General features: G+C 54.6%; 1 protein-coding gene across 4 annotated transcripts in view; it reads right to left on the reverse strand.

Annotated features, from left to right (window-relative positions):
* The window catches only part of BCL11B (BCL11 transcription factor B), a 93973-nt gene that overhangs the window by 63501 nt on the left and 14884 nt on the right, over positions 1 to 15588 (reverse strand).

The following is a 15588-nucleotide window of genomic DNA, read 5'->3' on the forward strand; positions in this document are numbered from 1 at the left end:
AAATATCATTTCTATTGCAGAGTATTCCCATTAGAAATAGGGGGGGAAATCAGAGCACGCTGACTTTGATTTTGTGTAATTTTTTTTTCCCTGGGCTGTCTTTGAAACGGAGCTGATGTGCAGGACCTCAAACTGTATTCACTGCAAAGATTCCCTGATAAGACCAGCCTCGCCCCCTGGCAGGAGTGCCCCACGTTTCTGTGCCATTGTTTTGCTTGTGAAACTGTTAAAAAAAAAAAAAAAAAAGAATTTTTTTTTTTAAATCTGCGGTCTCTATTCAGCTGTAATTCTCTGCTCAGCAAACAACATCACATTATGAAAATGACTTTTCAGATAGCCCCCAGACAACGTCCTGCACAAAAAGCCAGAGGCAGCGAGGCCTCCCTGGCTGTTCGTACAGATAAAACAATGACAAGCGGAGCTAGGATCCCAACAGGCTCCAAACCCCCGAACCTGGACCAGAATCAAGCATCACAGAGGAGGTTTGCAGCAGGCACTGCTCAGGAGGCCTCGGAAACTAAACAGACACATAAACCAATCCGAGAAAAGAAAACAAAACAAAACAACTTTGCCCCACATCATCCAAAACGGCAGAGAAAATTAAGTCCTGGGGCTGAAAAGAAGGGACCCTGACTCAGCTCTCGGGCCGAGACAGCCTCTTCTCAGCCGGCTGCCTCCTGCCCTTGAAGCCGCCAAGTGCAAACAGAAGTGAGACCCGGTTCTAAACCCGCTCCTGCTCGCAGCAGGTCCCCACGCTGTGGGGGTGACTGGGTGGGTTTTTTTCCCTTCTTCCCTAAGTGCATTTTAATACCCGTACTCTCCCTCCTAATTTCTTTGGGGGAAAGGAAAAAAAAAAAAAAAAAACATTAGTGTCACTTAAAAAAACGTCACTCTGTTTTGCAAAATCCAGCAGCTTCCTTGGCAGCGAGAAAGGCTGGCTGGCATTATCCCCTCGTTTGACAAAACTACTATTTCTGGGCATGTGCTCAAAAACAGGTAGGAAGCAAATGCTGAGAAATAAGGAAGTAAAAACAGCCAACAGATTTTTCACTACCAAGAACGCCAAGCGTAAACATGATTTATTTAGCTGTGTTTAACGTGTCTGTCCTCCACGCAACTAGGAGCCCACTTGGGCTGAAGGAAGGGTGGGGAAGAGGGGACAGGCGGGGAGGCGGGGAGGGGGCACTGCAGGGGACAGAGAGGAGAGGGGGCAGCCCCAGGCCGAGAGGACTTTCTGAATGCTTCCGTTCAGAGTTTTAGGAGAACAAGACTCTTTTGCCCCCAAACCCATGCATGTGTCAAAAGAAAGCAGCAGTAACGCGCTGGTTAATTATCGAGCTGCCCCTAACAAAAGATAGAAGACCCAGTTCATACAATGTTTACATGGGGCTGCGCCATCCTGTCCCCCACTTGTCACTTGCCTTCCTCTTTTGCAAACCAAGTGGGCTGGGTGCAGGAGACCGGGAGAGGAGGCCCTCCAGGTTTTTTTGGGGGGGTGGGGGGGTGCTCCAAGGTTCCAAGTCCAGATGCAGGGAAGAGGGGGAAATGTCACCGCCTTCCCCGGCCACCCTTGCATGCCCACGTGGAACTGACTGCGATCTGTCTTCAATTAAGGAACACCAGACAGCTTCTGGCTCCAAGCCGGCCCCGACCCAGACTAAGGGATCTGCCTCGCCCCCTCCGCCCCACTCTGGCTCCGAGGCCGATGCCAGGGAACTGGGCTCCATGGAGAATGCCGTGGAGAAGGCCCACTGCCCCCCTCCACCCCACCCCAGCCTGGGGTCTTGGGCCTCCTGGGTGACCTGTCCACATATACTGAGAAAGCAGGATTTTCCAACAAGCAGGACTACATCAGAGGTCTGGGGCCCTACTAGAGGTGAGTCCTACTGAAAATCAGATTCGGGTTTGCTGGAAAAAAGATCCAAGCCTCTTCAGAAGAAAAACAAACCAAAAAAAAAAAAAAAAAAAAAGTAAGAAAATCAACAACAACAAAAAATGTAAGATGAAGCCCCAACAGGACACTTGGGGCCTCCTGTTTCCCCTGTGAAGGTCCCATTTCGGTGCAGCCAGCTGCGTGCTCGGTGGGCAGAAATGCCCATTTTTGTTAGCTTTGAGCACACCAAGAATTTCCTCCCCCGGCTGCGCCAGAGCTCCTGGTGCTCACCTGCACGTGGCAAGACGGTGCACTTAAAGGCTGCCTGCTGGATGCACTCCTCCCCAACCCAAATTGACCCGTCCTTTGCCCTGGGGCATGCCTGTCAGAGGCCACAACTCTGTATTAAGATTCTGAATCACATGATGGACCCCAATAATAACAAAGAGCTGAGGGAGAGGGGGGCAGTGCCCTGAAATCAATGGGGATGGGGAGAGGGGCTTCCTACTGGTTGGAGGGTCCTAAGTTGACCATTTAAATCCTGCCCCCTTGCGCTCCCCCAAAATCTTTACTCGCCTTTGTCATCCCCTCCCCCAACCCCCCCCCCCCGTGCTGAAAATGACACCCTGCATAAGGAGCTATTTGATTCCTTTCCCTTTTGCAAATTAGTCACCCTGCCCCCAGGGGTGAACCCTAGCAGGCTACACGCTGATGATGTCTTTGCAAATCAGCAATTGCTTCACTCTCACAGAAGGGGTTGTTTTCAGGGCTACACGGCGGGCGTCAACAATTGGGTACCCCCATTTTACAGATGAAGAAACAAAGAAGCGAACAGGCTGGCCCCGGGCCATTTAGGAACAAACCCTTTTTGAGATGTGCAACCACAGGCCTACGGCTGGCATCGCTTTTCAACAAGCCCCACCCCCCACCCCCAGCCCGGGTTCCAGCAACAGCAAGTACTGATCTCAAGTCCGACCAAGGCTCAGAGGCTGCTCTGGGAGGCCTCGCTCCTAGAAAATCCTAGAGGAAAAATCTAGATTTCTCAAAGTAATAAAGCTGATGAGGCTTCACTGCATCCCTGAAGGCGGCCTCCCCAGGATCCCTTGGGCTACCAACTCCACTGGTATTTCAGCACCATCCAGCTGACAAAACCCCTCATTCTCAAGCAACTCTCCCACACGGGGCTCCCGGCACCAAGCAAGGCTAGTCACCTGTGCCCTGCAGACCTGTCCCACGGCTCAGAAAAACACGCCACAAAGGCAGCCCACCTGCCATTCTGATACCAAAAGGTGTGTGCCTTCCTTGGGGACCTGGGGCGGGGGCGTGCAGGAGGTGGGAGGTGGGGGGGGGGGGCTGCAGGCTCTCTTCGAGGATGCTGCACAGAACCTTCCACCACTCTGCCCCAAGCCTTAACCACAAGCTAGAGGGAGAAATCACTCGTAATTTTTATCCCTGTTGAGGCGCCAAAATAAAGAAAACAGAGCTAAGGTGGCCTCCTCCTCCTCGTGATAACCATTCCATCAGCCATCACACGTTTATGTGCCTTTCAAGCAAAATATAAACCATTACCCACCACCCACCCCCCACACCCACCTTTTCTCAAAAATCCTGAAACGTACATCTCTCTAAAGGAACTCTAGAGGCCTACGATGGGGCCCCTCCAACACACACACATAATTAGTGTTTCATCTTTCTTTCTGTAAAGGAATCCGGTAACATAAATATTAATCAAACACGAGAATCTGCCTCTTCAGTCTTGGACCATTACGAGCGCCGGATTGTGATTTTACCCGTATTTACAGATATTCAAAGGCAGATTCTATCTTGTTAGAACTGTTATAAATGGAAGTCTGAGAAATCAACGAGCAAGTTCAGGCAGATATGAAAACCTTCCTGTCCAGGGCTGGCAGCAGCCTTGAGTTCCCAAGTGCTGAATTTGTTACCTTTTCTGTAGGCCTTTCAAAAAAAAAAAAAAAAATTGACAAATGCCTCCAGATTCCTCCAGCAGAAAAGCTAGCCCCTCAAAGTTCGAGTTAGCGACATCTGAGGGGTGTTTTAAGATCAGCTCTTCCTCAAAATGCCACTTCCTCAAAATCCTTTCACCTTTGAGCGCACAGAAAGTGCCGAATTAATATTGTTATGATGTGGGTCAGCCCCAATCAGAAATATCTAGGGATATACACATTTTTTTGAAATTATCTTGACTCTTGTTGCAGCAAGTAGGTTTGGTTTGCTTCAGACCTCTTTCTGAATAATGGAAAATAGAGACATGGTTCCAATTCTCGCTAGAAAAGCCGTCACAGGGAAGGTAAACTTTTAATCTTCCATAGGCAAACAGCATACATTTTGATTTCCAGAGCAACAGCTTTGGGGAAAATGTTTGAACATTCTCTTAAGAGCTTTGCGGTAAATAACCCTGGGCCTCCAACCATTGCTTTTCTGGGTCTTTGAGGGCCGACTGGAGAGCTTTGAACAATTGGGGGCCAATTTTCAGGGAGCCATAAAGACTCCTAGTGAGGTGACCATTTGCATTCAGTTTCTCTTTGGCTGGGGGGGGGGATTGGAGTGAGAAGGTTGGGGCTGCGGGAAGGACTGACCTTGACTTTCCTGTGATTCCAGGAAGCTTTGTGCCCCACTCTAGTGCAGGGTTCCAGTCCCACACCTTTGGGAAAACACTTCTGCTCGTGAGTGTTTTAAAATCCCAGCCCCAGGAATTCCCTCTAGAAAAACAGGCTCCCTCTCCTGCCCGAAAATCAAAACAAAATAAAACAAGACTCCAAAGAAAACCACTTTGGGACGGCGCTGTCTGCCCTGGATGGACGCTCTAAAGGCACAACCTTCTCACCGGACCTCACCTGCACCTAGGGGGCTGCCGGGGCTCTGTCGGGCCAAGGTGGGTTGACGAGGGCGGCCCGACCCTCCCGTGCCTGGGCAGCAGTTGGAGAGGGGATCCCCCAAGGCCGGGGACCAATGCCCGGGAAGGAATGCCACCCCAGCGAGCAGCCCCGCCCCTCGCGCGCTGCGGTTTCGGGGAGGGAGGCCACTGGCAGGAGTTTTCAGGGGTCCTGAAAAGCAATTCCCCACGCCCGGGAGGGTCACCAGCGCGGGCGCACGCTGGGGGACCGGGAGAGGGCGGCGGGAGGAGGAGGGGCGGCCCTGTGCGCACAAAAGGGCCCCGGGCCGGCGGACCCCCGCCCTCGACCTCGGGTCTCCGCCCCCATCCCTCTCCGCGCGCTGCCAGGGACCCGGGCTGGCCTGGGGCCAGGGGCGAGCTCGCCGGGCGGCTTCGGAGCAGGGGGCCGCCAGGGGGCCGCCAGGGGGCCGCCAGGGGGCGGGGGGCCGGGGCCTGGGGGAGGGTCTCGGGAAAAAAAAAAAAGACTCAAGGGCTGCAAAGTGCTCAGAAGAAACCTGCATTCCAACTCCTTCGGGAGCCGGGTCCTGGGGCGTCTCCGATTCACTGCACGCTTCCCCACCCCCGCCCAAAGAAAAGTTGCACGGACGCGCGAAAGAAGCCCCCTCCCCTGGGCTAACCCTACGACTCTCCCGTTGTCCCCCTCCCCCCCCCCCGCCTTCCTCGGACCCGGGCCGAGAGGGGGAGGGGAACTGTCACGGGAGGAAGAAAGGAGCGCGCCTTCCTGGTGAGGCCAGACGCAGGCAGGGTCAGCTGCGCCTCCGCCCGCCCCTCGCCGCCCAGCTCCGGCAGCTGGCCCATTAAGCCCCCGAATTATGCATGGGCCTGGAGCCCCCTCGGTTCTCCCGCCCCAGGAAGACACAATCTACGTGCACGGCGGCCCGGGGCCCGGAGAGAGTGGCCGATGGTCGCACAGCCGCGCGCCCGGGGGGCGCAGGCCGGAGAGGCCACGGGCGAGTCAGCGAGCCCGGCTGCCCAGCGGGGGCCAGACGCGCCCCAAAGCCCCTGAGCAGCGCCTCGGCACCCACGGCGGGACCGGGACGGGCCGAGGAGAGGCCCCGACCGCAGGGGACGCCCCTGGAGCAGTCCTTAAGTTGCCCGAGTGTCCACCCATTAACCCATCCCGGGTCGGGAAGGGCGGGCCGCCGGAGACCCTGACTGAGCGCGCACCACCCGCCCCGAGAAGGGCCATTGTGTGCCGGGTCTGGGCAGTGCAGGGACACTAATGGACCCCAACCTTGGAGCCACCCCCAGAGGGTGGGGCCTGAAGTCCCCAGCCAGCGTGGCAGGAGGAGCTCTGTCCCTGCCCCCTCCCACGGGGGAGGGGATGACTTGCAGGTGGTGGGCGCCGTCGAGGGGACGGCTGGGGACCAGGCTGGGGGTGGGGGATGGGGTCACTGGAGATCCGGAGACGGAGCCTGAGGAGTCTTACACGTTGCGACCGTCGGGGCACCCGGGAAACCGCATTAGTGGTAAAGGCAGGTGGTGCCGGTTTCATGGGAGCGGGAAGAGGCGTCTCAGCGTTGGGAGGATTTTTTATGTCCATCTTCCCGCCCTCCCCCATAGCGTTAGGCCGGCGGCCGCCTAGGAATCAGGCTCCCTCACAGCACGCTGTTCTGCGGGTGTCCCGGGCTGCTCCAAGCAGCAGGACGCCCGAGGCCGGAGTGTGGCCCTTGTTTGGCTGTCTTAGGCCCCCTTTGTTTCTCTCTCCCCTTCTCTCCAAAGCAAAGGCCAGGTCAGGAAAATTACATCCTTCTTCCCAGCGAACCGAGTCGCCTCGCCCCCTTTGCAGGGAAAGTTTTACAAGCCAGTGATGTCAGTGATGCAGGGAGAAGCCCACACTGTTTAGATTTCTTAATTGGCTGGCTTTGAACTCGGGGTGGGAGGGGGAACGAATCCACTCTGGCTCCCTTGGTGAACTTAGTTTTGTGGGGTCTCACAGCCTCCCTGGTTTTAGCCAGTTGATGGGAGGGGGGGTCATCAAAGATTTGTCCTGTTTCTCCTTTAAGAGAGAAAGAGCTCTAGATGGCTGTGGTCACACTGAGCCCAGGACAGGCAGCCCATGGCCCCCAGCCCCAAGGGAGGGCCCCCTGGAACCTAGCGGTGGTGGGGGGGGCTATACTCTCCAGATGCAGTGCTCTGGCCCCCAAAGCCTCTGAAATAAGGCCAGTGCTTTCTCCACTCGTTTGCAAGGATCCCTTTGGTACCTGAAGTCAGGAGAATAGAAGCGTGTTTTCTGGGCACTGCTGGGTTGGTGCTGTGTGAGCTCCATCGGAGCTCGGGCACTGGGGCTGTCAGGCCGCGGGGCTTTGCGTGCATGGGTTTGTCTTGGGTGGGCAAGGACTCAAGCATCTGTTTGTATCTTGGAGTCTGGATTCATCTGTCTACACCTAAGGCTGTGTCCCCACTTGCAACATGAAGGCCACGGAAGAGGCTCAGGGTACTCAGCCAGGGTCGGCAGCCCAGATCAAACGCTGCCTGGGCTTAGAGAACTAGCTGGCTATTTCAGGCTGGAAGCTTCACTCCATCCTTGGTGCATGAAAATCACTGCCCCCTCCTGTCCACACCAGGAGTGGGGTTTTCTGACCTCCCACCAAAAAAAGCCATCGTGCTGCTATTTTCCCACACAAAGGAGCCTGGGGTCCCGGCTTCCTCGCTATCCCAGCGGCGGTGGGCAGCCCCTCTCCTGGACCTGTCCCTCGCTCAAATGATCCCACCTCTCCCTCCCAGGCCTCCCCCTCCACGCCCACCCCCCTCAGCAGAGACTCTTTTCCTGAGCCCCCAGGTGGCCCTCCAGATCAAAACCAGGGGACCAGGAGGAGGGCCCTAAGGAAACCCACTTAAAACCAAAAGGAAGCCTAGAAGCCTTGCCTTCTCCAAACAGGCCTACCCACCCCTGAGTCCGGGTCAAGGCCTCCAAGTCCTGACTCTCTCCGCCATCTGGTGCACCTCCCTGGGCTCCATCCAGCCAAGCTGACACCCCTGCCTCCTGAGGTCACTGGCTACCACCTAGCAGTGTCTGGGCCAGGATGGGTCCAGGTTTTCTGGGGCCTGAGGTTTATACAATGGGGGATGGGTCCTCTTAGCAGAAAGAACACACACCAAACCACATCTACGACATCGACAGTGCCCAGAGGGGGCCCGAGTACCCAAGGGACCCAGAGCCTAAACTCCAACAATCTCACAAGTAAGCACCAAATCCACCCAGAAGAATTTCCAGTCTGGGGCAGAAAGAGGTCCTGTTTATCCTTTAATATGTACTAGTTTTCATTCTCGGCCACCAATTTCTTCAAAGAAAACTGACTTCCTTATAGCCCGAGGTAACAGATGCGGAAAGTTCGCCAAGGCTGCTGGGTAGGAAGGGGATCTGGGTGGGAGGGAGGAGTCTACTGCGCCCCTGACCCCTTCCACACACACACACACCAGGCTCTTGCAGCTGTTAGAAACCACTGGTGGCTCCTGCTCAGATTCTACCTAGGGAAACTCAGGCCCAGAGAGGGGCTTGGGTCTGCCCAAGGTCACACAGCATGTCCGCTCCCGGGTCTGGGGCCAGAGTCCACCACGCCTGGCCCTCCCCATGCTGCATCCAGCAAGCCCACCTGCCTGTTACGACTCCGGCCCTGGGTGGGGATCAGCTCCTAACAGGTTGGGTTTTGCACACGCGTGGGCAGGAAATCCACAGACAGGTAGGACAGGGAGAGGCCCACTGTTCTGATTCCTTCACCCCACACCAGACCCAACGTCCTGTCACGAAGTGCCACCTTGGAGTGGAAATTGGAAGCAGAAGGGGCCAGTGCCAGCTACAGTTGAAGACCTGCTCAATCCCGTCAGCCCCGGGAGGGGGGCTCCCTGGCAATGACCGGTAAGGACTCTATGCCACCCTGTGGAGGTCACTGGCTGGCAGTCAGAAGCCGGGTTTCTTTCCCTTTTTTTGTCTTTTTGCCTTTTCTAGGGCCACTCCCATGGCACATGGAGGTTCCCAGGCTAGGGGTTGAATCGGAACTGTAGCCGCCGGCCTAGGCCGGAGCCACAGCCACGCGGGATCCAAGCCACATCTGCGACCTGCACCACAGCTCACGGCAACGCCGGATCCTTAACTCACTGAGCAAGGCCAGGGATCGAACCCACAACCTCACGCTTCCTAGTCGGATTCATTCACCCTGTGCCACGACGGGAACTCCAGGAGCCTCGTTTCTAAGCACCACTGCTCAGCACCTCCCAGGGAGGCTGTGCAAGGCGCTTCACCTCTCTATGACTCGGTTTCCTCATCTACAAAATGAAAGTAATGTCTGATTTAGGGCCCTGGCGGGGCGGGGACAGTGGATGGGAATGTGGCATGAAATACCACCACAGGAAAGAGCCTAACTACCGGAGTTTACACCCTGGGCCCCTGCTCGCTGGCTGTGTGACCCTGGGCGAGTGACTTAACGTCTCTGGGCTTCAGTTTCCTCTTCTTCAAAGTGGGGTTGCTCGGAGGGTTACAGCAGTTCACACGCGTAAAGCCCTTCAAACAGCGACTGGCACATGGTACGCTCTAATAAAGATGTGTTAAAAATCCAAATGCGAAAAACTCAATCGTGTTGTCTCCTGAGAGACAAGAGGAGTCCAAGGGCACAGGGGTGACAGCCAGGCTGCCTTATGTATACAGCTCAGCGACAGAGAGCCACTCTGAAGAGATTCTAGAACTGGGGGTTATGCATCAGTCAGGCATGAAGATGGGGGGAGCTGTCAAATGCCTAATAAAAAACTCAAGTCAACTGCTAACTATTTACTGTCAAATAAAAACACATAAGAAGAAGAAGAAGAAGAAGAATTGAGGCTGAATGTTGGTTAGTTTCCCCGCTTGGAAGCCCGGCGCCTTTTTCTCTCACTCTCTCCCTTTATCTTCCTTCCCCTTTCCTGCTGCTCGAAGCGGGACCCACCTATGCAAATCACAGATAATAAGGTCCCAAACCTAAAAAAGAACAAAATAAAAAGGACCCTCTAGCTGACTGGTATTTTGTGCCTTCTTTTTTTTTTAACTCAATTTATTTATTTTCTTTATTACTCAATGAATTTATTACATTTGTAGCTGTACAATGATCATCACAATCCAATTTTATAGGATTTCCATCCTTTTGAATTCAATGCAACTTTCAACTACAACTCCGTGCTACAGTCATGCCATGTAGCTGCTGACATTCTTTTTTTTTTTTTTTTTTTGGTTTTTTTTTGTGTTTTTTAGGGCTGTACTCACGGCATATGGAGATTCCCAGGCTAGGGGTCGAATCGGAGCTGCACCTGCCAGCCTACACCACAGCCACAGCAACACCAGATCTGAGCCTCGTCTTCGACCTACACCACAGTTCACAGCAACGCCAGATCCTTAACCCACTGAGCAAGGCCAGGGAACGAACCCCAAACCTTATGATTCCTAGTCAGAATCGTTTCCGCGGTGCCACGATGGGAACTCCAGCCGCTGACACTCTTTGCCGAGGTTTGGACAGGTTGCACAGTACCTGCCGTCGACTGCTTCCCTGGGAAGCCGGCAGGCCTGAAGGGGGTCACTCACCCCCATTTACAGGTGAGGAAACCAGGGCTTGGCCAGGGGAATGGCTCACCTCTAGCCGCAGGGCTGGCCAGCCTGCTATGGCAAGAGGTCCCCTGTCCCCACTCAAGATAACCGGGGTCTGGACTCAGCCCTGCCAGCAACCAGTTACACCAGCTCAGACAAGTCCCTTCACAGTGGAGAACGGGGGCCTGGCAAAGACATCCTTCCAGCTCAGGCCAGGAGGCCCCTCCCCCGTGCACCCCACCGGTGACTCTGTTATTAACAGTTAACCATCCACAGGCACCTACTGTATGCATACGTCGTCGAAATCCAACCTCATAACAAGCCTGAAAGATCAGGATTAACTCCATTTTATAGGAAACCGAGATGTAAAGACGTGAACACTTGGCCGAAGGTCATACAACAAGTCAAAGGCAAAACCTAAATTCCAGCCCTGGTCTGTCCAATTCACATTTGATTGCTTGCTCTTCTGCCATTCGGCTCTCCAAAGGGTCCCGCCTGAAACAGGTTCCAAAGGCTGCCCTGAATGGGGTCTTGTGCCTGTCACCAATGGCTCCACCCGCCAGGCAGAACTAGGCTAACTCTCCAAACCCTGTGAGGGAAGCCAGGCAGACCTGAGTCTGATCCCACTTTGCTGTGTGACCTTGGGCAAGTTCCTTGACCTCTCTGAGTCCCAGCTCAAATTAGAAACAGCCATCAAAGTGGAGGTGACAGTATCCGTTGCAAGACTGCCATCTATTTCAAGGTGAGATAACTCCAGAAAAGCAGCGGGCATGGCGGGGGTGCCCAGGCTGGCCCCCTCTTCCCCACCACCCACAGTCCCTGCTCAAGCTCTGCGGTCAGCCCTGCAATGCCCGGGACCCCAGCCCAAGCCCAGGACGGTGTCCCCCAGACAGAACACTCAATTATTCCTTGGTGCAGACAGAACTAATAATTAGCTGTCACGATTTAATAATAAAAAAAGATAATCCATGCCACAACACACATGGATTTAACTAATCTTAATTTGAAGGGAAAATAACAACTCTAAATATATCAAATGCAAGTTTTTAAGACAACCTGCAAGTGGGGTTTATCTCCAGTTTCCAGCACAAGCTAGTTATTTAGCTTCTCCCACTGGCCAAGCTAATATGCTTTTTTTTTTCCCCACATTTATTTTATTTATTTTTTAAAGTCTGAAACGAACATCCACAGAGCAGCATGTAAATCCTCTGGCTGAGCAGAAGCCCTTTTCTGCGATGCAGTCTGCCTGGCCATGGGGTCACTGGGACCCCAAACCTCACCCCCTGGGGGGGACCCACCATCTTCTGTCACCAGCTGCCTGTCTCCAGCACTTTTCCAGAAATCCGACACTTGGGGTTTGGGGGTAGGAAGGGCAAAAGGCAAGAGCCCACAGCTGACGATGCATCCTATCCCTTTGGGCTTCATTGGTTATGGACAGTGTGATAAGATGCAAAAAAAATAAAAATAAAAAAAAATAAAAGAAATACATGTGATCCGAGGCTATCAAATGGGACCGCTAAGGAGAAGCCAGGAGGACATGGCTGAGGGAGCTGTGTCCAGGGTGGGTTTTCAAGAGTCGGGCTGAGAAAAGCAAACACCTCATGCTTCCAGGCAGGGTCCCCGTGCTTTTCAAAGCTTTCCAGATGCCTCCACTGCTCAGGGGTCTAGCCAGACCCTGGGCGCAGAGGGCACTTAACAAGTCTCATCTCATTTAGTCCCGAGCATGAAGTCACAAAGTACGTGCAGACGGGGACACCGAAGCTCAGAAAAGTGAAGTGACTTGCCAGGGTGGGCAGAAGCCCAGACGCCACCCCACCCCAGGGCAACCAGCCCTCAGGGCTGTCACCATATGACATTAATGTGACTGAAGACAGGGGAAGGTGGGCCAGGGGACACACTGGATGGGACAGGTGACCGTGGTCCTGAGGTTGTTTCTGGCGGTGACATCCTCAGAACAAACGGGCAATTTCTCCCTGGTCCCCGGGAGACGTGCGTTCATTACTCCAATGCCAGGAGCTGACGGAGCAGAGAGAGCAGGGCACCTGCACCCGTGAGGGAACGGGCAGGGCGCTCGTATTTGCAGCACGCGCCCCCTGTGCCGGGCACACATCATTTAAACGCCGCAATGGCTGTGGGGTAGGATCCCGGATGAGGAACCCTAACCCTAACCCTAACCCTAACCCTAGCTCAGAAGGTCAAGCCACACTGCAGGAGGCTTGGGCTCCCCAGGGCAGGCAGCAAACCCAGACACCTCTCAACCCCGCTCCTCCTCTCCCCGCCTCAGGACGCCCTTCCCAGAAAACAGCCCAGGGACTCAGGCTCTTCACAAGCCCTGGCCCTGCATCCCTTGATGGGCTGGCGGCTCCCAGTCCCCTTGATGGTGGCCTCCCAGCTCCATCAGAAGCCTCTGCAGAGGCAGGGAGAAGGCACCTGCACGGGACCCGAAGGGACATGAGGCACCCCGCACAGGTGGACCTATTTCAGATGCCTGCCTCTGACCCACGCCAGCACCCCGTGCTCTTGGGACCCTGGACATGAGCTCCAGGGACTGCTTCCGCCCACAGTCGAGGAGCCGGGCCCAGGACGAGACGGGCACACAGCAGGGGCAGCAGGGCTACCTGCTCACACTCTGGCCATGTCCCCATGTCCCCCAGGCCGGACAGAGCAGCAGCCTGGATGGCCAGCCCCCTACCTTCCTTCCACCCCCTGGGGGTTCTTTCAGGTGAGGATGTCGGGGGGGAGAGGCAGTAGGTGCTCAGGTGTTGAGCGCGTAAATGAATGAATGAGTGCCCTCTAGGAGACGAGGCTTCAGAAACGTCCTCCTTCCATTTCTCCTACTTCTCTACCATTATAAGAAAAAAAAAAAAAGAGTTCCCATCCTGGTGCAATGGAAAAGAATCTGACTAGCATCCATGAGGTCGCAGGTTCGATCCCTGGCCTTGCTCAGTAGGTTAAGGATCCAGCGTTACGGTGAGCTGTGGTGTAGGTCACAGACGCAGCTCGGATCCTGCATTGCTGTGGTTGTGGTGTAGGCAAAAGTTCCCATTTGACCCCCTAGTCTGGGAACCTCCATATGCTGCAGGTGAGGTCCTAAAAAGCAAAAAAAAAAAAAAAAAGAAGGAATAGTTAACTATTGCCTTCACGCCTGTTTCCAGAATACCAGCCCAAGGAAAGCGTCCCACCCTGGCGTAATGACTGCAGAATTCCAATGTGGGTCTCACCCTGGGGATGCCCTTAACGACGGAAGGCATCCCCCATATTTACAGGCCAGCCCTGCATCCATCTTTGGAGCACCTGGCAGGAGGAGAGTGGGGACCCGTCTAGACAACATGCAGATTGCTGGCTCCAAGAAGGGGAGACCCTCAGGAACCCCTGGGTACCGCACTTCAGACTGCCAAGCCCAGAGCAAAGCCCCAAGACTCAACAGCGCCCCCGCTTCCCGCTCACCAGCTACCCACGCGAGCCAGCCCTGGGGACGACAGAACCATGGAAGAGCTGGACATCCCCTCACAGCAGGGCCAGGAAGCAGGGACAGGAGAGGCCCGGGCAAGGCCAGCGGTGCCAGGGGGCTTGGGCAGCAGCTGTGCGGATTTCCGGACGCCCGGGCGGAGAAGCGCCTGTGATTCCTAGTCCCCCTCTTAAAATATAAAGACTCAATTATCTTTGAGCAGCTTGCTTTACACATGAATTGACACATTTATTTTACAATAAATAACTGAAAGTTATCTGTGTTTCCTTTACTGTTAATCTACACAGAGAAATAATAAACAGGGCTTGTCTACAAAAATGCAACTACTGCAGTCCTCGGAATTCAATTAAGCTAAAATAATTAATGCTCCCACCATATTAAATTACTTTATACATTTGAGCCACTGAAGTTTTTCTTCTTTAATCTTTCCTTTTTATTAAATAAAAAAAGAAAGAAAGAAAAGTTAGTGCCCACGTTGGGAGGGGAAAAAGCAAAAAGGGAGCCGGCGAAGGAAAGACAGGATGGGCTTTTAAAAGGGAAGGGCCGTCTTCAGCTGACACAGCATGGAGACGGTTTTGTGCCTTTGATTAAAATAACATTTTAAATGCTTTGAACAAACACATCTCTTTAGACTTCTAAGGGATTATTTTACATATTTCTTCGAGAACGAAGAAATCCATTCGTCCTGTTGCTGCACAGTGAAAGGCCAAGAATAGCTTTCGTCACACATAGAATAAAAATACGGTATTACGACCCGAGGAAAGGGGGCTGGGGAGGGGCCAGGGGCTGGGGGGAGGGGGTGGGGGAGTCAGGACAGAGCTGCCCTGGAGATTCACTTGGCCTTTTATGAAATCATATTTAGTCGCCTTCTTAAACACACCTCCCCACACTGCTCTGCAGCCTGGCATTGGCAAAAACACCTTTCATGTGCCACAAGGATTCGGATGGATTTGGGCGAAAGCAAAAAGTCCTTCCACTGAAACAGGAGCAGGGCCCGCGTCTCCGGGGCAGACGTCACCCCCGAAAGGTCTGTGTGCACGGATGGACGCCAGGCATGTAGACCAACTGGGGAAAACCAGCCCTCCAACGTCGTCAGACAAAGAAAGGGGTGGGGGCCCCCGACGGAAGGGGCGCGGCACCTGTCCTGCCCGTGGCTCCGGCCCTCAGGAAGGAAGGATGTTTCAGCTCTGCACGGCACCCTGAAACACCAGACTCTCTGGGACTTGAGCCTGCACAGGTCGGACACCTTTCTCGATGCCCTTGGCAGCTTAGGATTGTGGGAGAGTCCTCGCTAGGACCCCACCAGAAGGCCAGGCCCATGGGCCAGTCCAGTTCAAAGGGGTTTCCCCTGTCCCTGACAGGTGCCCGCAGGAATCTGCCTGCCACTCCCGCCTCCCCACAGGCGGGAGAGCTCATGAATCCCACTGTACGGATGGGCAAATGGAGGCCCAAGGTCACGGAGCTGCCAGGCAGCTGCCGCAGGGCAGCTGGACTGGCTGCGTGAGCCCCCCACCCCCTGGGGTGATAGGGAGGATATGTCCAAGCCCATCCGTCCCACACGTGGGGACAGTGCTCCGGTGACCTCAGGCCCACCCGCCCAAAGCCTCAGCCTGTCCAGCATCTCCACTGGCTTCCAGAACCAAAACACAGCGCAGACGGATACAGAGTCTTCCAGCCGGCCCCCCGGCAGCACCAGCAGGGACCCCGCAGGAGAAAAGGTCCCCTGACAAAGCATTTATGGAGCCCCTGCTCCAGGTAACACGAGAAGGAACGAGTCTGGG

Source organism: Sus scrofa, chromosome 7 (genome assembly GCF_054392235.1).
Source record: "Sus scrofa isolate SSC_HxYL_T2T_F1_AM1 chromosome 7, Sscrofa_HxYL_maternal_Yorkshire_Landrace_v2.0, whole genome shotgun sequence".
Taxonomy (NCBI): domain Eukaryota; kingdom Metazoa; phylum Chordata; class Mammalia; order Artiodactyla; family Suidae; genus Sus; species Sus scrofa.